Genomic DNA, 26,657 nt, shown 5'->3' on the forward strand with positions numbered 1-26,657 from the left:
ACCTGAAGGTGTTGGTGGGGCCGGGGAGGCAGCTGAACCCTGATGGCCATGGTGCTTTCAAGGTACATAATGCTCTGAAGTTATTGCCATCATCCCGCTCATTGGGTTTGTGTAAGCAGATGTTTGACTTAATTGCTTTCTTGTTGAGTTTATACATTTCTTATGGATCAACACCATTGCTTGGTGAGGAACTGCTTAAGGCATCATGGTTATAGATTCAGCATGTAGTTTACAAGACAAGTTAAAGCTGGAAAAACTGGCTTGTATAGAAGAACCTTAAAGGCTAAAATCTCCTTAGTTTACCCAAGATGGGTCAGGAGGTGACTTATCGTGATGTAGAAGTATCTACAAACAGAAGATCTTTGCTGGTAGAGAAATTCTTTTGATATAGGAAATGAAAGCGTAAAAAGTTCAGCGACTTGAAAGTGTATTTGGATAAATTCAACTTAGAAACTACTAGGATGGATCTCCTGTCTCCAGTGCTGCGCTAATACTGTGTCTGTGCCTAACAAGATATTGTGGGCAGCGTAGAAATCGCTAGATGAAGTGCTTAGTGTTGTATAGGAGATCTAGTTAGAACAGTGTCACTTTTAGACTTTTGTGTTTTCAATCTCTACATGTTAGAGGCATTTGGTGTTGTAGTACCCGGAGAGCAGGAACTACATCTCAGTTTATTAAGTGTTCATTTCTTGGCATTTGAGATACTTGCGATGAGATGCTAGTAATTATTTCATTAGTCCTTCTAAGATCAGTTACCATTTAGGAGAAATTGTCTTTGTGCCCTCTAGTGGAAAAACTACTTATTTAAAGGTTTCCAAATTGGGGGAAGTTGTTGCAAAAAAGTGGAATGTGTGAGAAAGGCCGCAGAGAAGCAGAGCAAGGCTGGAGAGATGAGGGGTCACAAGAGGCGGACGTGCTCTGTGCTTCCTCTGCTTCGGTCCTCACAAAACTGTAATGCTAATTACATACACAGACGTGTAGCTTTTGTAAAGGGGGGAGGTAAGGGGATGTGAGTAGAGAAAGAAGAGATTATCCAATGCTCATGGGATCTCAGCCTGGTGAAGTTATTCTAGAGTACTGGTCTTGTCAAGCTCTGAACCTCTGGTGATTGCAGACAACGTTCCCTGCAGTATGTGGTGGGAGGGAAGAGCAAAGCCCACTCCAGACCTTCAATGAGAGGCAGGAAATGAAGGATCAGAGAATCTGACCCTACTTCACCAAAGAAGTTCCAGAGCCATTTGTGAACAGCAGAGAGGAGAGGGATGGGGTAAATCTGTCCATCTTCTCTCTTTAATGGGACAACTGGTTAGTGCATGAGAGGGGCTGCTGATATGATCAAGCATTTTTGATGTGAGCAGAACTTGGTGACTGTCTTGGCGACCAGCAAAAACAATCAGACACCAGCATGATGAGGGGTGTGCGGTGGTGGCTCTGGAGGGAGCAGGAGCCAAGTGACCAAATCCAAGAGCGGCAGGGTGGTACGTGAGTGTTGTGGATGACCAGCTCAAACATGTCAACAGCATCCTGAGGTTTGAGGAAAGGAGTCGAATCTCTCTCCGAGTCATCATTACAGAAGCTTTGTGCGTAAGACAAGGCTGATCATTGCTTCTTGCTGCACTGAGGGGTGCCGGGCGATGTGCGGCAGGAGGGAAACAGTCATGCTTGCAAGTCTGGAGATGAACTGCACAGACGGGAAGCTCGACAAATGACACCGGAGAGGGAAAGCCGAAGGAATTGTATTTGGAAATATAAGCCTGAATGCAGGCGATACCTTTTCTGACACGTAGAAGAGTTCTGTAAAAAGGATGGTGATCAAATTTTAGTACCCACTGGGGGAAAATACCTTTGTTTGCCTGAAAAACATATTCAAGGTGTGTATTGGGGAAGAGTTTCTCACTGGGAGGGTAATGAAGCAACAGTAAAAAAAATTGTGAATCTGCTTCACTGGAGGATTTGCAGAGCAGTTAAACCAGTCCCTCTCACGGATGGTGTGATTTCTTCCCCCTCTCCGTTGCCTTTTGTCCATCCACCCACCACACAAAGCCTGTTTCACTCATTAACCCGCCAAGCTGAACTTTTAAATTCTGTTGCTTGGAGGTGCTTTCAGGGGCTGGGGGTCAAAACCAGTAGCGGTGTTGTAGGCTGTTACGTGGCTTTGGGATGTAGATTCTACTCTCAGTGCAGTCATGAAAACTTCAAACACAGATGTAGATCACAAGAAATTGCTGCTGTCCCATACATTTTTTCCATCCCTCTCTCTCTCTGTTTCTTTCTGGAGCTGCTCATTTAGGATGCTGTAAGTGCAACAGATGTGAATGTGGAGTCCCCCCCACCATCACTGTCATGTTCCCTTTCCTTGTGCTGGACTATCATTCTTGTTTATTTTGGTTTGAATTATAGTTGTAAAAACTGTTACATCGCTGTTTATTTACTGTGTGTCATGAGTCACTATTTATATTTGCTGCTGTTTGCATTGCCTCCCCTCTCCCTCTGTCTTATGCTCGCAGCCACAGCGCTCCTCTGAGCTCTGCTCTCAGAGCTGCTTCTCCTGTTTTGAGTCTATGGTGCTCTGTGAGTGCAGGACAAAGTGACCCAACAGCGAAGATTCAGAATTAGGCTTTTTAAAAACTATTATGGTGTTTTGTTGTTGTGGGTTTTTTTTGTTGTTGTTTTTTTTTTCTTTCCCCCTCTTATTTCTCCTGGCATTTTTGTAAGGGTCCTTGCTCAAATGAAAAGATTAATTGGAGTCTCCTTCCTGAGATCTCTGTGCTTAATTAATCTCTATCTTACTTTTGATAGTACTTTTTTTTAGGTGTGCGAATTTCAGGAAAGGGGGGAAAATCATGTTAGAAGGACGTTTTTCAAAGTTACTGAGGTGCCCATGCACAATTCCATCATCCACTGTCATACTAGCGGGTGTTAATCCCTTCACGTGCATTGTCACAGGAACAAGACCATAACAAAGGAAGGATTTTAAGGGACTTGGCTCTCACTGTCTCGGCACAGCAGCAAGTGGCTTTTCTTTGCCATGCCTCAGTTTTTTTTCTGCTGTGTAAAATGGGGATAGAGTTGTAACTCCAGGCCTAGTTCCCTGAGCCATCACCCCAGGATGCTGAAGCACTTCCACCATCACTTGCTAGGTTTATTTTTGGTCCAGGATAATGTTTTGCTATGCATCAAAGCTTTGCATGTCAAGATCGCTGAAGCAACCAGTTCTAATGCCTTGTTGTATCAGTTGTTTCTTGAGACAGCTAAAGCCCAAGGAGCTCGCAAGGGTTTTGTGTTTCAGACTGAAGGCGAGCAGAAGTTCTTAAAATGCTTCACATTTCTGCTAAATGGGACACGGCAAGGTGCAAGGAAAGCACCATGACCTTGGTCGCTGGCAGCCCAGGACAAGGGGTGACCATCACATCTGGCTTGTCCTAGGACTGCCCAAGAGAGACAGACTTGTGCCTCAGTTTCCCTACTTAAGGAAAGGAGTTGGTAACTTTTGCAGAGTGCTTAAAGTGTTTGTGTTATAAATGCTGGGTAAGAGCTTGTTCTCAGCTGGAAAATCCCCCTGACTCTTCATGGATATCGTCTGGTCCTGTAGGCTAAATTAAGAATAAAACTCTTCCTTCCAAACCATTTTAGGAGCATAAATGGTCTCAAATGGTTTGCTTTGAAGTTTACAGGCTGGGTGCCTGCTGTTCACACCACCAGCACAATTTCTGTCTGAGGTAAAGGCAAAGGCCCAGATGCTCTGGGTTGGGGTATCTGACCTCAAGGTCGCAGTGTGGCCACAGTTGCAAGGAGCTGCTGGTCTATCAGGAACTGGGGTGGACTGAGCTGGCCTCTGGGAGGGGCTGTGCGTGCTCTGGGTGGATGGGGAGAGTTCTCATGGCTTTGAGTGGTACCTTGTGCTCCCTTTCCTTGCTCCTGGTAAAGTGCTGTCATTGCTAGCCAAGAAAATCATACAACTCCTTTTCTTTGAAATCTGAAAGGTGAAGTCTTGCAAGTTGCTTTGTGTATTTATCAAGGAGAATTAGGCAATTTATTTGTATCAGCTTAGTAGGGCTTTGGCTTACAGAGCTTCATGTGAGACAATTAATGACAGGTCCCAAGTCTGTTTTGGGTTGTCCACCAGCTCAGCAAATATTTATGAATCCACTGTAAATTAGCTCCAAGCTTCTTGAGCCTCAGTTGGCAGCCTTGGTAGAAAACAGGCAGGTTTTCAGATATAAAATATCCATTTTGACTCTGTAAGTGTTTTCAGGCGGCCCATGGAATGTAATTTTTTTACTCTATTGGTAATGCAAACCCTTTTAATTATCTCCAATTTATAAATCCCTATTTTGGTATTTGAGTGGCTGTAAGAAAATGTTCATCTTTTAGTGGATAGTAATCAGTGTCAGAGGAAACAGGGAGTAGATGGTGTGTTAAATGGTGTCAGTTCCAGCAACTGGAATGTATAATTTAAGTCACTTATATTTAATCATCCTTTAAACACTGAATTTCAGCTTCTGCTGCTTGACTCACAGGAAGCTAACAGCTATTTAATGTGGCCACTGAGGCAACACTTGGAATTTTCTTAAGCTCCTGTAAGTTGCGACGTGGCTCTTCACTGCATGTGTTGGTGCTGCATCCGCAGATGATTGTCCAAGCCCGGCTGCAGCTGGGTGCAGGGGTTGGGCTCTGCTTCGCCTCCCCCCGGCGCCATTTTTGGAAGTCTCAATTTTTTTACCTTCTCATGGACTCATAACATCTGCTGTAAATACCACAGCAAATGTAACAGCTGCTGAGGGCAGGATTAGGGATCTGGGGTCCATGTCTAACAGCTAAACATATTCTAGCAGTTCAGCAGGTTGAAAAATAAAGCCTTTAAAGCTGTGTGCATCATGCTCTGAATCCATGCAGTGGGGATGTTTCCCACTGGAGTGAGGTTGTGTTTGGTTCAGACTGACATCCATTGCCTGGAAGTGGAAAGCTTTGATTTCCTGCATTTCAGCAAGGAAAAGGTTCAACATAGGGTGCAGCAGGTCCCGATCCTGCCTGGGGAGCGGAGCAGCGCTTGCCCCTGGGCACTGCAGGAGCCCACTGGCCACAACTGAGTGTGTGGGGCTGTGGGAGCTTTGCTGGGTCTGTTGGTGACGTGCACAAGACACTAGCTATTCACTGCAGTGACAGTGTGTATGATTTAGAACTGCGTTTTATGGGGTTGTGAATATATGATTGTATGCATAAGTATATGCATATATAGATACATCTATGCGTGTATAAAGAAGACTGTAAATATTTTTTAAAAGCAGCTGAGAAGCCCTGTATGGGTTTAGGATCACGTGGGGTTCTGGTCCCTGGCTGCTTCCTCTCTGTCCACTCCCTTGCACTTGCCCCCACGGGCAGTCTGGCTGTGGATGAAATAATTTAATGCAATTCTTGCTCTTGGCAACCAGTTGATGACATTAGTGGAGGGAGCGGAATTTCATCCATAAAATATACAACTGAGATTCTGGGGAGCGAGCCCCAGCAGAAGGGATTAACAGCAAAGGGAACCTGTGCACTCTCTGTGTAACACAAAAGTTGGTTGCCTTTATTTGAAATTGCACATTGAGATGATGTTATAACAGACTGTTTGCCTACATGGGATATAGGTAGTTTTTGTTGTGCCTAGCAGTCAAATTATATAGTCTAAAATTAGAAGCTGCCACTTCTATTTAGAATAAAACTTGCTTTCCTTTATATGCGTGAGAATAGTAGTGTTTCAAGCATGCCGAGCTCTACTGAATGTGCACCGGATTTGCAAAGGAGCCCATTAGTGCTCGCGGAGGTTAACTACACGGAGCGGGCAGTGGGGAGGAACGTCTTAATGAGACAGAGGGTGAAGAGTTGATGTGAGGACACGGAGCGCTTGGAGCCACCTTCTGCTGCGGGAGGAATCCGGCTGTTGCTGGAGAATCAGCGAACTCGGGTAGCGGACAGCTCGGCGGTCCTGCCGCCGTGAGGAAGAGGAGATTTCCAAATCACCTCTCTGAGACTCTCCTGCAGCACTGGAGGTGGCTCGAATGTGGATCAGGAGATGATGGAGGAGCTTCGGTCTTTGCCTGCAGATTCCCCAGGGCTCAGAGAACTTGGGTCAAGCTGGGGCAGGAGGGTGCCAAATTCAGCCTGAGCTGTGAGAAGCTCTTAGCTGCGCTCCCATGGGGCAGCCCCCCAAAATGGGGTTGCTCAGAGTTGGCAGGCACCAGCAGGCCATGCTGCATTGGTTTTCAGTGGGAATTTTACCTCAGACTGGGGGATCGAGCCTGGAAGCTTGATGGAAATATTAGGGTTTGGGAGAGAAGTTCTTTCAGTGGAACATGGATCCTTTTTTTCTGTGCATTTACGGTTCTCCAGATTGTGTTTAATTTTCTATTTTATTATTTTAAAGACAGAACACTTTGTAATGACAGGAAGAGCTAAAGGAATAATTGGAAATTTATTCTGTGCGTGTCACCCTGTTTCATGTAATGGCAGAAAGCCCATCATTTCCTTGAATTTATTCACTGCTCAGAATTACTCACAGCATAAATTTCTGGGGGGAAAAAAACCTCAACAATTTAAATGTTCGTGTAAGTTGTGAGGTAAGATTAAAAAAGCGCTTTTTGCTTCTTTTCACTTATTTGGTGCCTGCTTCCCCTAAGATTTATAGCAATGGTAACTGATCTGGTAAATGGTCTTGTAGCTCTAGGATTTTTCCAGTTTTTTTAATGTGAAGTGCATATTTCTACTTTATTGCATGACTCCAGGAGCTGAGTTTTTTTAGAAAGCCATCAGATATGTGTGAAAATCATCAGTCTTGGCAGCTCTGAAGTCGTTAAGGAGATGTTCAGTGCTGTATTTGCTCAGAACTGAGCGTATTGGGACTGGGTATATTGCTAAGTCTGGCGTGCTGAACAGCATGGCTTTTTGAAGCTTCTAGTACAAGTGCATGCATTTATATTTTTAAGTTTATTTTCTGCTGCACTTGATAGAACTTTGTTCACTGCAGTGATTGACTTTTTAAGGGCAAAATCCTAGAGAACCGCAAGTAACCTCTTTGACAAAACACGGATTTTGCTCTTTGCTAAGCTGTTGACGTCAACACTGTAAATGAGGGTACCTGGAGATGCACTGTGCACCTCTGCCAGTCGGGGTACCTGGGAGCTTTGCATTTCCTGGCTCAGGTGCTCAGCTCTGGGTGGCCTCATTGTCATCACATCATGGGCTGTCCTGTCAGGTGGCCGCGAGCTGTGCCATGGTTTTGTTTTTGAAGAAAACTACAAGCCATGGAAAACAAGAGCTTATGAAGAAAGGCCCTTACATGTATCACCTTATGATCTTACAATAAAGAGAGTCTGGCTCTATTATTATTACTATTATTATTACTTTTTTTTTTTTTTAACTCTTAACAGTCTGAAAAGTCATGCCTGGCAAGAGGTGTGCTCCAAAGGAGAGTGCTTGCTTTATCAAGTGCAGAGGTCTCGAGTCCACAAGCATGGGGTGGATTGGCCTTTCTATCCAGTATGGGCCAGTAGGAGTCCAAAGCCATTGTAGTAGAGACCAGCACATTCTCTTCGGCTACTTTGCCGGACCTTTGTAAGGAAAGACCCAATTTCAGTTGAAAGTCTCTAAATTTCATGGTTTTGGAGAGCTGGTCATTGACCTGACTGCTCTGTGGTGAAGCTTGAGGCTGCCTGGCCCCACCTGATGCCACCAGATCTTCCATCCCCTCCATCCGCATCCCTGCCCAGCAGTGCCCCATGGTGACAGTGACTCAGCCCCTGGGAGAGGTGTCTGGCTTCTGCTCAGGGATGACCCTCACCTCCACCACTCAGCTCCATCAGCCTCCAGGCCAACCTGCTGTGGCCCAGTTTGCTCTTAGGACAGTTTGACTTGTGTTAAATTTCAAAGTAAAAGGAACCAGCTTCATATCATAGCTCTTGTGAGTACCAGGGGAGACCTGATGAAAGAAGAGGGCAGGATCCCACCTGTGTTACCTGTGCTGCTGCTGATGGCTTCTGTTTGGGCTCCCAAGATCCGGGTATCGGGAACACTACCCTTCTGTTGTCTACCTTCAGTGTGACTGGGCTGCTTCTGTACCCCCCCAGTCCCAACTCAATTAAAAGGGCTTATTTGCAGATTCGGGGAGACCTGGGGAAATAGCATCATTTACAGGGAAGGTATGGTAAAGAGCAGATATTTCTGTAGCTGGGCGTGCAAGTCAGCGTGCCAGCTCTGCCCAGCCAGCTGGTGGGGATGCCAGCCAGCCCGTGGTCACCCGCTGGAGATTTGGTCTCCATCCCAGCTGTCTGGCCAGATTGGCACTGATGTCCTGCATAAATAGTACATTTATAAGAAGCTGGCTGATTTAGGATTTTCACCTGAGGTGTGACATGTCACACCTGTCATTGGGATCCTGCTGTGACATTGGCAGAGCAAGGTCTCTACTGGGAGAGCAGTGGCCGTCTGGCCAAGAGTGGGTTTTCATACTGGAGTGCAGGTGACATGAGGAAGCTATATGGAAATTGGATCAGATCCTGGTGCAAGACTTCTGGCATCCTTGGACTTTGGGGAAGCAGTACTCCCTGAACCAAATGTGCACTTACAGCTGAGGGAAAGCAGCCTGCTCTTCTCATCCTTCTGCCCATTTCCCTTTCTGATCTATAGGATTTCATGTCTCAGCTCCAGCAGCTTTGGTTGTATTTGCAGTACTGTTTGGATACTGGAGAATTTTTTGACAGTCACCTGGGAGCTGTTCCTTATTTGCCTGCGTTCTGGGTTTACAGTGATGCAAGCAATGTGATACTATTTAGCAGCTATAAAAGAGGTCGAGGCTCTGTTGTCTTAGGTATTGTAAAAATGCCTTGTAAAAGGCTGTATATTATCCAAATGTGTCACAAGAAAGGCAAGCAAAAGAAGGAATAAGCCAGACCTTCACAGATGCTCCTTATAGATGGGAAATTGAGGCACAACCAGACATGCAGGTGTGTTTTGCCAACACCTGAAATGGGACCCAGATCTCCTGTGTTTTCCTTTTGTTGTATGAGTTAGAGTCAGTTGCTAAAACAGGCTATGGCTGAGTGCAATTTGCTCGCTGCTTTATCCCCTTTTGAGTCAAAATGCTTTGAAAGGGATCCAAGATAAAGCTCATCCACAGCTGGGACATCTCTAATCTGCTTTCAGGGAAGCTTTTTTTTCCCCTCCCAGCAACCTGGCCGGGGAGGAACCGGGAGCATGCTCAGTGTCCTGCACCCAGGTATGAAGCAGAGGAGCGCTTGTGATCACACCCTCTGCCAGCAGTTTGTCTGTACGTCTGTCTGGAGATCCCAAAACAGAGTGAGTGAGAGAAGAGGGCAGGTAAGGAGTGCTGAGCACGGGCTTGCGTGGCAAAACTGAATCCCAGGGCAGGTTTTGTCTTCTAAGAGACAAAGAAGAGGCTCGAGTAGGAGTGAATCAGTCTGAAAGGAGTTTCTCCAGGTGCACCCCCCGAGTGGCCTCTGTGGAGGCTCTTTGTTCCCTCCCTCTCCCCAGCCCATCCTTTGGAGCCATCTTGAGAGCTCGGCTTCATTTGGTTTGTTTCTAATTAAATTCCTGGGCTGCTGGTTGTTGGTGCAGGGCTGCCCGTCAGTCAGCCCGGCTTGTGGCACAATCTGTGTGCTTGGTGCCAGTACCAGCTTTGGCTCTAGCCTATAATTTTAGAAATGAATTTCGGAAGCTGCAAGTCTTATCAAGAAAAGCTGTCGGGTAATTTTTTTAATAATAATAAAAAAAATATATAAAACAATTCCTCTTGAATTTCTTGCTTCTCTGAAATTCTTACCTGGTTGGTGCTGGGTGGCTGCCGGAAAGGGTGGCGCTCGAACCCTCTCCCTCTGTAGCTAAGAAGTTATCTGTGTTCTTTGCTGCTGTGAAAGCCTAAATATTTATGTTACGGTTCTGTTTCCTTGCCATGGTCTTTATTGAGGATTATTGTAGTTATAGTTCCTAAATTATTCAAGCTCTAATAAATTGAGTAGTTTATTCTATTTCACTTCAACAAGCCAAAATAATAGCTTGATTTTTCAGTATATAAATTAATTTTATTTTTAAGGTATTGTTTGCTTTTACTATTAAAGTTGTTTACAAGAAACTGTTTTTAAGCAACATATTGTTCACTTGTGTATTTTAAAAGAATAACAATAAAACAGTATTATGCTTCTGATTTCCCTTTGAAAAGGCAAAGTAGCCCTCCAAGAAGTGTTGCTTTTCATGCTGTAACACTTCTTTGCTCTTTACCATTGTGTTCCTTAAATAAAAAGCACAAGATGATCCTTCCTCACAGAAACATAACAATTGTTTTTATAAACAGTGTGTGCTCTGGTATCTGTGGCAAATAACTAGATTCTTGTTTATAATTGTATTTTCTTAATGAGAAATCAGGTTGTTGGATACTTCCTTGTTTTTTGGAACTAATTGTACTATGCTTTTTAAAAGCACTTGATGTAGTTTTGAGTCATTAACTTCTGATACAATGCGATGTAAATGGATGAAGTCCGTATTTGGAGGGCTCCCATGGCACAGGTTGTCCCAGCAAGGATAGCTCTGGATGTGTGTTTGGTGAATTCCTAAATTCAAAGCCTCCTCTTGCTTGTGTTTCAGGGCAGGGCTGATGAAATTGGGAAAACCTGCAGTTCCCAGAGCTAAGCATAGGCTTGAATACCTTATTGAACTCAGCCTTAACTTGTTCTCCCTTATTGCCTACACCTGCATGTGCTGCAGATAGCCAAGGGGCCACGGTGGGGGTGGTTGGGTAGGTTTTATCTTTGCTTTGAAGGACTGGTGATAAATATTTGAGTCCCTCCACCCCCAATCATCTTGTCAGGTAATACAAACAATTCCCTGGTGACTGATGAGAAAGGAGAAGGTTGGCATTTATAGCTCTGACCGAGGTTGCAGGAGAGTGCTCCTAAATGCATAGAAAATGTTTGCAAGTCGAGCTTGTCAAGGCAGCATCCTCTGCCACGCCGTGGGACCGGCGGCAATGCGAGCGAGTGTCTAATGGGTGCTGTGAGGGGAGGAGAACCAGAGCCGTAAATCCTTCTGAAAGAGTTGCAGATGATGGAAACTTTGCTGTGGGTGCTTCAGCTGCAGCGGTGTGGGGTGCGGTGCCAGGGTGCTGAGGCGAGGGGTGGGCGATGGGTGCTGAGCCTGGCTTGGTGCTGCTGTTGCCTTGCCTGCCTCTTGCCTTGGGCAGGAAAGTTGTTTTTCTCTAACAGAGAGAAAGGGCTGATGTATTTTTCACGTCCAAACCTTACTGCCAGGAGCGCTGCGAAGTTTTGAAGGCATTACACCATCCTAGAAATACTTCTGTCATTTGCTGCCTGTGCCCTACATGCTGTTCCAGCAGGATCTTTGTGATAGTCTGTGGGTGACAAAGGCACCAGAGTTGGGCAGGGACTGGTTTCTCTGTGAGGATCTCTGGGCTATGGTCAGGGTGCTCAGCTGTTCCTCTGCTGATGCTGTTCTCCCAACTTGCTCTCCATGCTTGACTGATGGTGACAGAGCCAGCACGGTTCAGGGAAAACTTTGACTTGTCTCATTTGTCTTTCCTAGTTACGTCCTTTGTTATGCAGATCCTCTCCTTCTCCCTTCCTCTCTTGAAGTAATGCTGCTGGAGCCCAGAGACTTTACCTTCTCTGCATGGTCTCTTCCAACAGCAAAGCTCCAGGGATGCATCACTGATATAGTGCTCAGTGATCTCTAGTTTCTGCAAGTGATCTGAAACCTCCCTGCTGTGTTTGCACACCACAGTGGAGGTTTTCAGGCCTGGGACTTAAGCTGCTCGGCTCTGCGGTGTCTTCCAGGGAAGGCCTTTGCGAAGATGAAGCTGCTTTCTCTTGCTGTGTGCCATCTCCTGTGGCACTATCCATCTCCAAAACTATTAAGATGTAAATGCATTTAATAGTAAAACAAAGCCTAACAATAAATGGCCTTCCAAAACTCTGCAGTTTTAGTCTTCTGATCTCACTGCCTTCTGTCTGTAGGCTGTTCTGACGTATTCATATCAAGAGAGGAAAGATTCTGGGAGATTCTGATAAATTTGTACAGTCCCTGCATAGTCTAGGTCTAAGTTGATCTGACATTTACTAATCTGCCAGGACTTTCAGTGATTTGTTTTCATACTGAGTTGAGTTTCATATACCATGGAGAAATGGGTGAACATATTGCATCAGTAACAACAGCAAATATGAAGCCAAGTTTTTTTTATTAATGTACTTGAAAGTTCCTTTCTGTTTGCTTTTTATGGTGATTTATTCTTTTTGCTAATAGTCAGGTTGCTAATTTCATTCACCTGTTGAAATGTTGGCAGAGTATTTGCTGTGAATTATGCGAGGCTTTTTGTTGGGTTTAGTCTTGCCTTGCATTCATATTTTCCTAAGTCTGTCACCTTAGCGTGCCAGTTCTCAAAGTGATTCCAAATATCAAATTGTTTTCCTATCCACCGCATGTGACTGGTCCAATGGCAGCTTATATAGTGGATAGATATTCTTGAATTTATGTACTTAAGTGATTGCCACAATAGGGTGGGAGGGTCCCTGTTTGCTTATGTGTTTCTGGCAGTTTGTGAATAAATTAAAGGATCAGTGAAGTTCCCCACTGCATGGTTTTGGTGTTAAGTGGTGTGGTGTATTTTTTTAGGAGTTTATTCAAACTCCTGGATCAGAAAAACTCATGTGACAGTTCTGGTCCTTGTATATGAAACCCAGAGGGTATGAATCCTTTTCTTTGTAAATACTGTTCCTTTACAGAAACCGACAGTGTTTGCATAAATACAGCATGGGAAAGTTTGTGCACAAGAAAAATTAGTTGTTTAAGAACCGCCCACCACCACCACATACAAAATGTCACGCTATTATCTTTGATTTGAAGCCTCAACAGTGTATTGCCTGCCACAAAATAAGGCATGATAAGACCTCTGACAATAAAGGTGCCTGTACATGGGGTACCAAATGAAGGTGCTAACTTGGATTATCCCATCAGTTCAAGTCTGTTTTTGTGTCGCTGTGAGATGTCTGGTTTGAAGCTGAGACATTGGATTAAGGTTTCCAGGACTGAGTTTCAGGCTTGTGAGCAAGTGCAGTCTGGCCAGGGGCTACCACAGTGCTCAGGACTCCCCCTCCCCGAGGTCTCTGCTCCCACCACACCAGTGGCTTCTCTGCTTCTTTCAAGGAAAACCCAAATCAGTACTCGCTGTGTGACCTGATGTCATGTAAGCTTTTGTTGCCCATTTTCTATGTCTGACTGCTTCCTTGGAAACCCTCCAGCTCCTTCCCAGACAGAGGACAGAAGGGAGCACAGCGGGGGCTCTTTTCCTGCACGGGAATTAGGTGGTGGGGCTTGTGAGGACACGTTAACCCCCCTGCCATGAGAGGCAGAAACAGGCGTATGCCACTGCTTGCAGAGCTCCAGCAACATCTCTGCAGCCCTTTATCCAGGGAAAGGGCTCTAGCCAGCCTCAGGGCCATGTGGCACAGTCATCTATGTCCTTGTTTTATTTCCTCAGATTGTATTTTGTTAACCTTTTTCCGCGCTTGCTTTCTGTGGAGTTATTTCTGACGTGCACAAGAGGAGCTTGGGGTTTCTGGCCTCCTCTGCACCCCTGTGAGTGTGATCGATAGACTCGAACTTTCCAATGAATGCTTGGTACTCCCCAAGCAAGGCTGGTGGAAGTGCCAAATTCCTCGCCATCCTCCTCACTACACTCCTCCTCTTCCTCGCCCGCTGCAGCATCGCAGCCCAGGGCTGGGGAGGGACACCTGATTTAAAGCAATGCAGTGTGTTTTACAGCCTTGTAACCTAACAGCCATCAGGAAGGAGTTCATTCTTTCTGGAATTAGTAAAACATTAATTGGTTGCCAGTAAACCTGGAGTGCAGCTGGCCATGTGCTTTGTTTGGTTTGGTTTAAGCCCCATTTAGGATAAAATCTGTTGACAGCTTACAGCTGCATAGCAAACTTTTTTTTTTCATATTCACACCATGAGTAAGTTGGCAGAAGGTCTGGGATGTTCACCAGCTATATTACTCAGTTTTTAGTATCAGCATATTAACTGCACACTTGGCATTTTTCAATTGCAGTGACTTTATATTAAGCAATTCCTTTGATAATAATCTGGGTTGAGAGAGCATTCAATGTGCCTAGATTCTTTGTTAAGGTTTTAAAATAATACCAACTTTTGAAGATAAAAGTTTTTAAAGAGGCACGCTTTCTTATCAGAGGGACTTTAAATAACTAACAGGACACTGGTGTGTTTAACACTGTAGGGAAGCTCTGAGCCACCTCTGAACTGTAACTCCTTTTACTCCATTAGGATTTTTGCTGTGTATAAGACATTTCTAAAAAAAACACCAAAAAACAAGCAAACTAGGAAAAAAACCTTATTATTTTCTCCCTTCCCAAAGAGAGATTAGTGTCCATTTTGCCAAATGCTTTGAAGCTTGGTGGGAAAGGTGGCTCTGAGTAGAATTCTCTGCTTTCACCAGTGCTGCTTCTGGATGATGTCCACAGCGACAGAGGAGGTTCGCTTGTCTGTTTTGGGGAACCCATCCTGTCTTTGCACAAATATTGTGCAATTAGGAGTGTAGCATCAGCAGGGAGTGGTGCTGAAAGCTGGGGTGCCCTGCAGTCAGGTGGAGCAACCTCTGCAAGATGTGAACCGTCTCACAAAGCCAGGCTTGGTAAATACATTAAAATATGTTAATTTACCATAGTTTGGACTGTAAATGAGGGGAGGTGGTGAAGGGAAAGGGAATTATTTGCTTAATTTCGACTATTGCTGCTGTTTAAACTTATCAACCCTGAAATATTTATACTCGCTGCATACCTTCTTTTATTTATTTGTTAGTCCTGTCTATCAGCTCTCACCAATGAGCTACTTAAGCAGTGAAGACAATTAAGTCTCACCTCTTATTTGCAAAATGTGTGGCAGCGGGTTTTTGGTTTGGAATAGCCCAAGTTTCCAGGTCATCTCCAACCAGCTGAGGGCTTTCAAACAGTATGGCCCAAATCAATGCTGTTAGCTCCCGAACTGCGCCTTGGGAATCATGAAAGGCTTCATTTCTGGCATGGTCTCCAAGTCCTAGGTTGGTACGTTGCTTGAACCTGGTGGTGCTGTGTGTCTTGGACTTGGATGTTTCTTGGCCAGGACTTGGGTTGTCCTGTCACCCACGGCAGGAAGCAGGTGAACTGCAGGTGCAAACCAGCACTGAAGAGCTGTGAGATGCCCTGTGGTCACCTCTGGAGGTTGGACATCTTGCCTCTGGCAGGACTGTCTCTACCTCCTGAGGAATTTGGCTCAGGCTGGTGACAGAGGTGGAGTCTGAGACCTCACCTGTTCTTAAAAGAAGCCTAAATTGAACCTGTGTTCCCATTGTTAAGAAAAAATGGTTGCAGTAAGGATATGGGCTGATGCATGTTGTAGGGCAACCAGTAGAGAATTTTTTTAAATAGTTAAGGCTTTTTTTCCTTCTTTTTTCTCTCCTCTTCCTTTTTTTTTTTTTTTAATTATAATTATAATAAATGACTTAGGCAGAGCACTACAGAGTTTGATCCTGAAAGCCTTAAAAATGCTGCCTCAGGCCCAATCATTTTTATTTGCCGAGGTTAAGTATGATGTGTTTTTTATATGCATCAGAAGAAGCTTATACATGTGTAACTTGTTTTAATTCTTCAGATATTTGACATATGCAGAAAAAAGAACTTGTAACTCTTTGCTTACTGAGATGCTTTGTAAGAGAAGCCAAAGCAAAGTGATTCTTCACTGACTTTTTTCACACTAAATATTCATTAGTTCAACTTGATTTAATACGAATCATTAGACCATATGCTCAGCAAAATTTGTCCCCACTTCACCCAGGCAGGATGGGCCTGGACAGCCCAACTCATCTATTAATAGTAAAGCAGAGCTCAGTGGTCTGAGTGGGCTTTGGATAAGGTCTTCTGCAAGGCAGGAGGGTTTTTTTTAACATAACATGGTTGTCTTTCAGTACAACTTTGCCTCTATACACTTACAATAGAATGTTTTTGTGAATGTGTATCTCCTCGCAAATGAATTATTCTGTCAAGGGACCTGGAGGGAATTACCCTGCTGATACTGAAGAGCTTTAACTGCTTGTTGGTGCACCCCAGGTTGTTCCATGGGCCTGCTTGTGTCAAACAACATGAGCAAGTAGACTGGGAAGAAAGCACCGATCACCCAGTTCTCTAGGGGTTTGCTTAGACATGGAGATGGATGTGAGCGTTGTCCAAGCTGATGAAGATCTCCATCCAAGGTCTTCTTGTTGCCCTGGTAGGAAGGACCAGTTCCTTACGAGGAGGAGTGTGTTTGTTGCCTTTGTGTTGTTATCCTGGCTGAAGGCTGTTGTTTAAAGGTCAAGAGCATTGCAGAGGTCTTAATTCTTGTGCCCAGGGTTTGTTGTTCATGGATTTAGCATTTTTGTTAACTGTTTGCTGAACCAAGGTGATTTTTATACAATATATTGAAATAGTCGTCTTTCACGTTAAACTGAGTGAGCAGTCTGGCATATATCTTTGCTGGGAAGTCTTTAAATATCTCTTCCTCATCTTTTCTATACAGTAGTACCTTCTTTTATGTAGTTTTTGTTCTAGTATATAAAAATGGGAGATCATGTTCTTATTAGTCCATGCTTCAATAGCTACAGATTAAAAAGGACCGTTATATTAAAGCTCTGTTGTAATTCTACAAGTAGTACATTGTCAAGAATTAGAATACACTTTTTTTAACAGGATGGATAATTAACCACTGAAGCAATTTATGAAGGGTTACCCAGTTGGTTCCCTGTCATGGAAGGTGTTAAATCAAGGACTGAGGTATAGGGAAATGCTCTAGTTAAAGCAGAAGTCAGGGAGGAACTGATTGATATGATGTGGCCTCTGTTACGTGGGGAGATGGGAATAGATCGTCTCAGGATCCCTTAAGGCTATAAATCCATATGAATCTGTTACCTATAAATATTGATAGAAGATTAGACCTGAATGTGTAAAATGTCTTTAATTTCTCTGAGTGACTGCAGTGCCATATTGAGACATTGTTCTGGTCCCAGCTCGATGTCACCTTGTGAATTAACGGGGTGATTTATTGAGCACTTCTGGATTGCTGCCTCTGTGTGTTCACCAAAGCTGACGTGGCTTAGCTGGTGAGAGGGAGAGGATCAGATGCTCAGAGACTGTGACGTCTGTGCAGAAAAAATTTCAGGGTAAGAAATGCCCCCCTTCCCTTGTGGCAAAAAAAAAAAAAACCCAAAACACAAACTTACATAATGAAGGACTGTATATTTTATGCTTTTTTCCTGAGGAAAATTGTATAGGTTTCTTAAAATGCATTCAACAACAAAAAAAAATCACATATTTGCTCACTTATCTTAGGAGAAAATCTTAGAGACTTTCAGGTTTTAATAACTCTTTGCTTTGAATTCCATCCAGTTCTGATTGTAAAATGAATCCCCCATTTTACAACTGAGTAATGTTGGGAAGTGTTACAAACGTGCGGACCAATTCATCCTTCAATTTAGGGATGCTGCATGCATTTTGTAGGATTATTGAGAATGTGCTTAAGAAAATATTTTTTTTTTCAGTTGTGCTTCTGTGTTAGTCATTGGATCCTTTCGAAGGGTTTTCTTTATATTAGCATTTACTTAATCACAGATTTATTTGTGCTGCAACCTGTTTTGAAAGTAATTACCAGCTAAATGATGGCGTAGCTGTGGTTCATGCCGGAAGCGCCTGCTCATGAATACTAAAGACTCATGGAGTGATACCTGGTATGTTGTGGCTTAATGGAAGCGCTGCATTTGATCCAATCTATATCACTTAGCTACTAAAAGTGTTGAGAGGGCACATATAGTTGTATGAAGGAGTAAGAAGTTAGTCGTGGTTTGTAGAGATGAGGTCCTGAGACATAGAAACAGATTGGAAAAAAAAAGAATGCTTAGAGTTGGTTATTTACATGGGGATTTACTGTAAGTGTTTTATTTTTCAGTAATGGCTTGATATTCTTTTTTTTTATCTCCCTCCTGCCTTTTCCTTCCAGCTCAGTGTTGATGGGACTGAGCACGTCTCAATCTTTTCCACTGAAGGTAGAGACTTGGGTCTTGAGCGAGGTGTTTGCTTGGACAGGGGCTGCTGGCAGTGCTGGTGTCTGTCCATCACTGCCTGTCTGTCCCAACAGCTGTCCTGATGTCTGCTGGGTGCTCAGCACAGCGGGGGACAAAGCGAACAGCAAATACTGCCGAAGCCGTGGAGAGCTGCTTTTTCTTAAAGCCAGGTCAGCAGTGTTGTCCTTAACTATTGCCAGTCACTACACATCCCCCCAGTTTTTGGCTTTAGTTTTTTCATGGTGGTGTGGCTGTGCGCTGAATCAGACCCATCTCCCGCAGTGTCTGCCTCCTCCTGCTCCCCATCCAGCGCTGGGTATCTGCTGCAGATACTTGGTTGGGTCCAGTAAACAGATCTGCACCCTGTCATCGAGATACCAATTTTCTTGACCGATGGATTCAAAGGTCTATCTGCCTCTGCTTTACTATCACTATTTATTGCCTCAGTATTTGTGTGGCGGAAGGTTTTTGTGTTTGAATACCAGCCCTGCAGTCCATTGCCAGGAAATTTAGAACCTGTGAGTGATTTCAAAGGCCATCTGACTCCAGTGATTCCAGCAGGATTTATGTTTTTGCTGGTGCAGAATTACAGTGTCATAAGCTTTTTATTTGTTCTTGTTATGTCATGGGCATCTGCAGACTGAGTCCAGTTTTCTTCAGCTGTTTATGTGCAAATACATCTCTGATCTCACAAAAGGAGGTCATTCTTTATTTCTACTGAATGCTGCTCCAAGAAGAATACCCCCGCCCCTATAAGTCATTAAAAGAAAATGGAATTAGTCATGCCAAAACTGATGGTTGCAAAATGCATATGAGTGTAATATTCTTAGGAAGGCTGGAAAAAGCTCTTGGTTATTTGGAGTATACCCCTAATTCAGTATCCGATCAGGTTTTATTCTGGTAAATTGGCTTGCTATGTGCAGTTCAGCTGGCAGAGGAGCCTGGGGCGTATTGCCAGGGCTGCAATGGGATTCCAGAAAGACTTAATTTCATTTTTAATTGTTGCAAAGAATCATTTATTTAGAGGTTAAGCTCCTACTCTGTTTCCTGACTGGCTGAAACAGTAGGAAGTTCCCTTCAGAGATTACTTCTAAAATTGTGACTTTTGGTGGAATCTGAAGGTTGCAGTACACAAGAATTAAGGTCTGGCCCTTTTGCTTACAAATGGCTTTTGAATTCTGAGTCATGACTTATTACTTTAACCTGTTTCTGGCCGATCTCAAAGTAAATGTGTTAATGGCCGTATGTGCTGTTGTGAATTCTAACAACTGCCAAGTGTAACAGAATAGTTAGGTCTATTTTTTTAGAATGCTTCACTGGGGATCTGCCTCTTTTTCTTTCTGATTTTTTTTTTTTCTTCTTCTTATTTAACCTGACAATAAAATATCTTCTTCTAACTAGCATGATACGTACTACAGCGGGAAAAGGGGAATACATTTTCTAGATACTGGTCAGGTCTCCTAAGGAGGGACACTGGACATTAATGAAGGAGATTCATTCTGGGAGGGCAGAGAGAAGAAGTCTCAGGTTCTGAGTTGTGATTGAAGCGATACCCATCTGTGTGTGGATACGTTGGGTGCTTGGTCACTGTGACACAAAGCGGCTCGGCTGCCAGATTGCCCTGTTACTGTTGCTTTATGAAGCAATGAGGTTGTGACATTACCAGGTCATTGTATTTCCGTTTAAAGCTTTAACTTGTTTTGTCTAAGATGATGATGCATCAAAACAAAATCAATTTCTGTGCCATTAATAAAAGCTCTGTAACAGACTTCAGATTGCCGAGTGATAAAAATCCCATTTTACTCTTCCCTCAAGTTTTAACCATGTCATTCAAACATCATCTGCAGATGTTTTCATTATCTGTGTGTGTTTGTTGTGCCTTGGACAAGCAACAAAGTGTTTTGTGGGAAGGCAATATCATTTACAGGGTGATATAGTTAAATGACTATATACTTTTGCTAATACTGCTGTAGAAGCGATGCAAGTGATTCCCGAGTCCTGGGCTGACAGCGCACCATCGGCATGTGTAACCAGCACACTGTAACCTTCGTTCTTGTCTGCCTAGCGTTTAATCTAGTATACATTTACTTATCCAAATATTACTTGGGGTTTTTTTATAGCTGTCATTGCTGTTCAGCTCAGAATAGCAAATGTCAGAAAAGAGTTACAAATACCACCAGTGTTTTCTTCAGTTTATTTATTTGATGGCAGCTCTGTATAACTGTTTGAAAGGGAAAATACAGAACAGTGGTATGATTTTGTGAGGGCAGGCAAGGATTTGTGTTTTTGTCACCCTAGGCAGTAATCAGCGTGAAGCAAAGATGACAAGCCTTGCCCTGGAGAGCTTCCTCTTTGCCTTTTGATATGTATTTTTATACTAGTACTGATCTCGCTTTGTACTGGGATTTCTAGCGCGGCAGGGGTGGAGAGGAACCTCTGTTGAGCCACCTCTAACTGGTCCAGAGGCACTGACAGAAACTGCATTAGTGTTTCGGGGCACCATTCCGAGCAACCCTCCAGCGTGTGGTGGTAAGAAAGCGCTCCTGGAAACGTCTCTTCTGGGTCCTTTTGTCAAATGTTTCAAACAGGGAGGTTTTCTTGAAAGTTGATATAGATTATTCTTGTAAGAAAAGATAGATGTTCTGAAATGCACATTGCTCAGGTAGTGACCTTGCTCCCTGAACAGGTTCTCTTATAACATTTTAAAAATTAAGCCTGCTGTGCTTTATAACTAGAATGGTGTCAGCGGGCACATTATCCATGAATTCTGGAGATGTTGTTGGGAAGAGCATTGGTGTTGATTCAAATATATTGCTGAGTTTTCAGTAGGCAGATTTAAAAGGAGTGTACTGTGGCATCAACAGATGCTCTGTTTCCAGCTGCAAGTAGTTGTCCAATAGTGCTTTGTAGCACGTAACTGCCTTGCACATCCCATCTTGGATGCAGCTGTGTAATGCTAATTCTTAAATACAGTGAGGTGGTTCTTTTTTTAAAAAAAACCATCATTTCTGTTTTCTTGGAGGCAGCAAGATAGATAGGGTATCATGCATATTTTTCTTGAAGTCAGTGGATTGTTGACATTACATTTGTGTTTGGGGCTGGGAAGCAGTTGTTAAAAATTCTGAGGAATCTTTTAGTTGTAGGGAGGAGCTGGGGGAAGCAGGGTGGTCTGGTGGGGAGGAGGAACTCCAGGATGGTGTCAACAACTTCTTCATGTTTCAGCTCCCTTGTCTGAAATGATGATGATAGCAGCCAACTTCTTTGAGTTTGCTCAGGGAGATGGCTACACCCTCAAAATCTAGACCTATGAAAGGCAAGTTTTGTTTTCCTTGCTGCCATTGCTATGAAATTCTTCTGATGTTGTTGCTCCTTTTAGAAGCTGGTCCAAAAGGACCATATTTGTATAAACAGAAGTCTCCCACTTAGTTGTGTGATTTGCACAGCCTGAGGTGTCATCCCATGGTCAAGAGCTGGGGTGGTCACAAGTCTGTCCTTGTCTCTGGGCCTATGGGGAAGGACTGTCTGGGGAACCTGAGACTAATTTCCAGCCCTTTGGTTATTATTATCTTTTTTTCCCCTCTCCCTTCCTCTCCATCAGTACAATCTGGCCATTAATGTCTGTGGAAATTTAGTAAAAACAAAAATAAATGTGGACTCTTTCACTTACTTCACTTCCTCTGTAATTGCCAGCCCATATCTTCCTCCATTATCCTTTCATCTTCTTTTCAGACTGGCTAATAGTTGCTTAGTGATTACATTTAATGGTGTGAGAGCCTTTTAGTTTGGATACCCTGCTTTTCCTCCCCTGTAGCTTATAGAGATGTTTACATTTTTAGCCAGAGCTATGATTTGTCTCCTATATAATTGCTTGGAAAGCAACAGTTCACATTCCTAGACGGGCATACTGAATTTATTTTGATACCGTTTCCTTTTTGATGCATTTCCCACACTCGGTTCACCCTGTGCGATCTCTTGATTAGTTTAACTAACTGTGGCCCTTTCCGTAGATTTATTTCTTCACAGTGAAATGTATATCTTAGCCTGTCTAGTACAGTCTTTAGGGCTAAGTTTCAAAATTCATGGTAAGCAGGTTGAGACGGAGGAAACTATGGTAAAGGAAATATTTCATCAGGTCCTGTTTCGTAGAGCTGGAGTGTGCAGTTTTATTGGGATGCTCTCCTTGTGTAGGTGCAGCTGGTGCTTGGAGAGCTTTGCTGGTGGAGATGCATCATGGTGCTGGAGCAAAGCAAGCGCTGGCAAAAGCACTTCGGTGTCGGCTAACGGGCCGTGCTTGGACAGGATGGAAATGTCATTTAAAAATTATCCACTTCATCAGTGTTATTGGTGAAATCTTTCAGGATGGAAGTCATCCAGGGAGAGTGCCAGATCTCTCACATCTCACCTGCTGATGGAAAGGCATGGTCCTAAGTAGCCCAAAAGTACTCTCTGGTTGTGGGTAGAGGAAAGGTTTTGGCACAGCGTTGTGAGCTCGGGAATGTCTTTGTGCTGCTCCACTTGTGAGGGGATGGGAAGGGGAGACGGTGTGGACGTGCAAGGCACAAAACCACTTCCTCTTGGGTAGGAGCTGAAGTATTCTTTTTTGGGAAAAACATGCTGTGCGATACGAGGCTAGTAAACGAGAGTCTGGTGTGTTGCAAGCCCTTTAAGTGTTCAAACCAAACCTCTCAAGGCTTTTATCTGTCGGTGTATTTTCTGCTCTGGCTCTAAGAAATTTGGAAGCTTTAAGAAGAATGTCCAGTCTCAGTGTCTCTGGTGTAGCAGCATCGCTGACTCATCTCCACTTAAATATGGGATAAATCCTTTGTTAGGGAGCGAGGGATTTTTTTTATATATAGCCAGATGATGTCTATTTTCATTACTGAGTTTGCAATCCTAGCAGTTGTAACAAAGCAAAACTCAAAGCTTTGGAGAAGTGGTTGGGGGTGTGTGTGGAATGAATAATGATCTAATATGAGGCCTCAGCAGGGTGAAAGATGTAAAACTAGCATCTCTTCTGCTGTTGGGTTTTTTTTAAGATAAATTCACTAGCAATGAGAAGTATTTTAAATGTTGCTGCTGTTGCTGATAGGAACAGGCCATTAAATTGCTACAGTCAACATTCCTTTGGGTCCTGGTCATAAGCCAAGCTGCCAACTATTTGTAAATTTACTGACAGTCAGTAAGCAGAATATAATATTTAAACTGTCAGAAAACTAATATCCACTCGTTTCAGGGAAACATAGCTCTGCTTCTCTTGGGCTCTGGCTTTTAATAGTGTTTGGTTACTTCTCTAATTTTCCACTTCTCTGAACTCCAAGACTGACCCAGGAAAAAGTAGAGAGGAGATGAAGAAGTGGCCACCTGCCTTTCACTGTGCACTCCGTTCTTGTCATCATCCATAACATTATCCTGGTCCTTTTCTGGCAGAGATGCTCAAGACTGTAGCCAAATTCCCAAGACATGGGATCTCAGTCTTGCTATGGCTTGCAATGGAGGTTGTTCAGTCTGAGTGAGCTGTGAATGTAAAAGCAGACATTCACAAGTGCTGACTATATGATCTTTATGGATGCCTTCCAGCTTGAGATATTATGTGATTCTATATGTGTGCGCTAACTTCCTGGGGTGCATGTTCAGAAACAGCTTGAGAAAGCCTAGGAAATACTTTGAACTTATTTATCATCCCACCAAAATGTTGTGGGAAAAATGGCAGAATCTTTTGTTTGCTGCTTGGTTTTGAAATGCAGACCTGTTCTGAATTACTCATGCAAAGATAGTTCTCTGTTGTGAGCCAGTGTTACATGAGGAAAGATTTTTTTTCTTTACTGTACAGCAATGTTATGGGTTTACCCAGTTGTGGACCTTCACTTGAAACAAATTTTTTTGTAACTAAATACCTATGTTTGGCATCCATAAGATATGAATACAGGTGGGTTTTTGCCGTGCCCAGCTGAGCAGTAACCATTCTGTTGCATGAGGAGGAGCAGCCCAGTTGGCCACGGGGACGGATCTCCCATGGGACGGCTATCCTTCCACTCCTGTGCCCCAGTGGTGGAAAGAGTGTGTATTTGCCTCTGAGATGGGATGATTTCACTGGTCACATATAGGCTGTGGCCTTGATAAACTGAGAAGGACAAGTTTTAATGTACCACTGTGATGATTAGATTACAGGCAACTGCAAAATAAGAAATGACTTTGTTGTTTAATCTAGAGGGGTCTTTTTCAGGCCTCTGGAAAGCTGCTGCTCCACATCAGGATTATGCCAAGCTTGAAATGTTTGGATGAAGAGGGGAAAGGACACGATAGCAGCTCATTACGGAGTGGTCAGTGACCCGTGCTGGGGATGTTCACCTGCACGGCTGGATGCCCGGGCTCGAGTTCCTAATTTCAGCCAGACACTGCTGAGTTGGACCCTTTCTCCTTGTGTGCCAGAGGAGCAAGCACACCACTTTCTATCCTGCTGTTTGCCAGAAATTCTTTCCTTTAAATAAGGAACTTTCTTCCTCAAAAGCAGTGCATTCCCCATGTAAGAAATGGGAAAGTGATCTCTGATCTGGAGTATCCTCGAGCTACAGCTGACATTACCTGGACACAGAGAGGCCACTTGTGTGTGCTGTTACTGCTCAAGTACAAATAAATATCATATTTATCACTGTGCGCTGTCAGCGTGTTCGAAATTAAGCCCAAAGCCTGATGTACCAGTAAGTGTTTTACCAATCATTATAGCATTTGTCAACATTATAGGCTGCTGTCTGAGCCAGTAATGAATGTGTGATGTTCCTGCTAGAGTAAATGGTTTTCCAAGGAGGGGTGTATTTAATGAAGAAAGAATAGCACAAGCTGTAAAAGTGGCAAGATCAGTTGTTTAAACAAAATGGATGTGAATGGTGTAGAGCAAGGTGGCACGGGCTGTCGAGGGGGATGTCTCATCATCTGACCCTGAAGGGTGTCCTGGAGTGAGCTGGGTTGGGCACCTTGACTCTTTGGCACATGTCTTGCCAGGTGCATTTTAAAAAGAAAAAGAAGGCAAGCAACTAATTGCTAAATCACAGAATCACAGAATGTTAGGGATTGAAAAGGACCTCAAAAGCTCATCCAGTGCAATCCCCCCATGGAGCAGGAACACCCAGCTGAGGTTCCACAGGAAGGTGTCCAGGCGGGTTTGAATGGCTGCAGAGAAGGAGACTCCACAACCTCCCTGGGCAGCCTGGGCCAGTGTTCTGATACCCTCACTGAGAAGAAGTTTCTTCTCATATTTAAGTGGAACCTCCTGTGTTCCAGTTTGTATCCATTGCCCCTTGTCCTATCATTGGTTGTCACCGAGAAGAGCCTGCGAGGAATGGAAGGGGAGAATGATGTGGAGTCAACCTGATTTGTGTTAGTGGCCCCGGGGAGAAGCATCCGAGCTGCTGAGCTGGGAATTTCACCTCTCACCTGCGGTGGGACAGGGGTGTGAGGGCTGGGCTCCCACCGCTGCAATGTGCAAAGGTACGGCTGTTCAGTAATGGTTTGGAAAGGAGGGAGCTGCAAAAAGGCTGTTCTTCTCACCCTCAGGCTGGAAATGCACGGCTTGACTCTTGGTTTCTGCTTCCTTTATTTCAAAAGGGCAGTTTCAGTATGTGCTCAGCCTGCCAGATGGTGGTATGTGAAGAAAGCACCAAAGAGGGAGGGAGAAGCATGTCCTTGCCCAGGATCTGGGGAAACCTGACTTCTTAAATTGCTGACAGCTGTTGGGGAACTGGAGGGTGCAGTCTGGATTATGAACATTGGGATTGTGGTATTTGCTGAAAGTACCTCCAACCCACTTCGGGTGGTGAGGCTGGGGTTTGTATATGGGGTTTGTATCATTTAGCTGTTGCACAGTCTATGAATGTGTATAAGAGGGTTTGTCTCCCTTTGAGCAAATATCCCTCCTTCCTCCAGAGGGGGAAAGCAGAGGTGGAAGCTCACTGCCTTTGCAGTGAATAACAAACAAGTGCATGTGCGTATTTTTGGGGTGATGCTGTTACTGGACACCACCAAGGTGAGACATCGATGGCTGCTATAGCAAACTGACATCTCGTTCGGTGCTGAAAACATTTAAAAAAAAGTTGCATCATCAAAATACCAGGAGAGAGGAGAAATTAGGAGCCGAGACCATTTGTTTGAAAGACGGTGTCATTAAGTATTCAAGTGAAGTAACAAAGCCACTTAATTTTTATTTATTTTTTTTTTTCTGAAGCAAAGTTGATGCGTTATTTCCCTAACAAATGGCTCATGCTGCAAAAGTGAAGCATGACACCTTCTCCAAATCAGACTGTTCGGTTTTCTAAATGACAGCGTCACCTATCACTGTGTCAGCAAGATAAATGGATGATTTTTCAAATGGTCCAAAAGATTTATTTTTCATTATGTTTTCCCTATCGTGAGTACTCGTACCCAAAGGATTACTGGAACAGTAGGCTTTCTGTGTAGCCACTGCCTAGAAGTAAATACTATATAATTGTATTATGTATAAATTAGGTATACTATG

At 43.8% G+C, this 26,657-nt stretch overlaps 1 protein-coding gene across 30 annotated transcripts in view; it reads left to right on the forward strand.

Annotated features, from left to right (window-relative positions):
• MAGI1 (membrane associated guanylate kinase, WW and PDZ domain containing 1) overlaps nt 1-26,657 on the forward strand; it is a 343,515-nt gene that overhangs the window by 48,574 nt on the left and 268,284 nt on the right. The window lies entirely within an intron of this gene.

This window comes from Patagioenas fasciata, chromosome 10 (assembly GCF_037038585.1).
Source record: "Patagioenas fasciata isolate bPatFas1 chromosome 10, bPatFas1.hap1, whole genome shotgun sequence".
In the NCBI taxonomy this organism is placed as follows: domain Eukaryota; kingdom Metazoa; phylum Chordata; class Aves; order Columbiformes; family Columbidae; genus Patagioenas; species Patagioenas fasciata.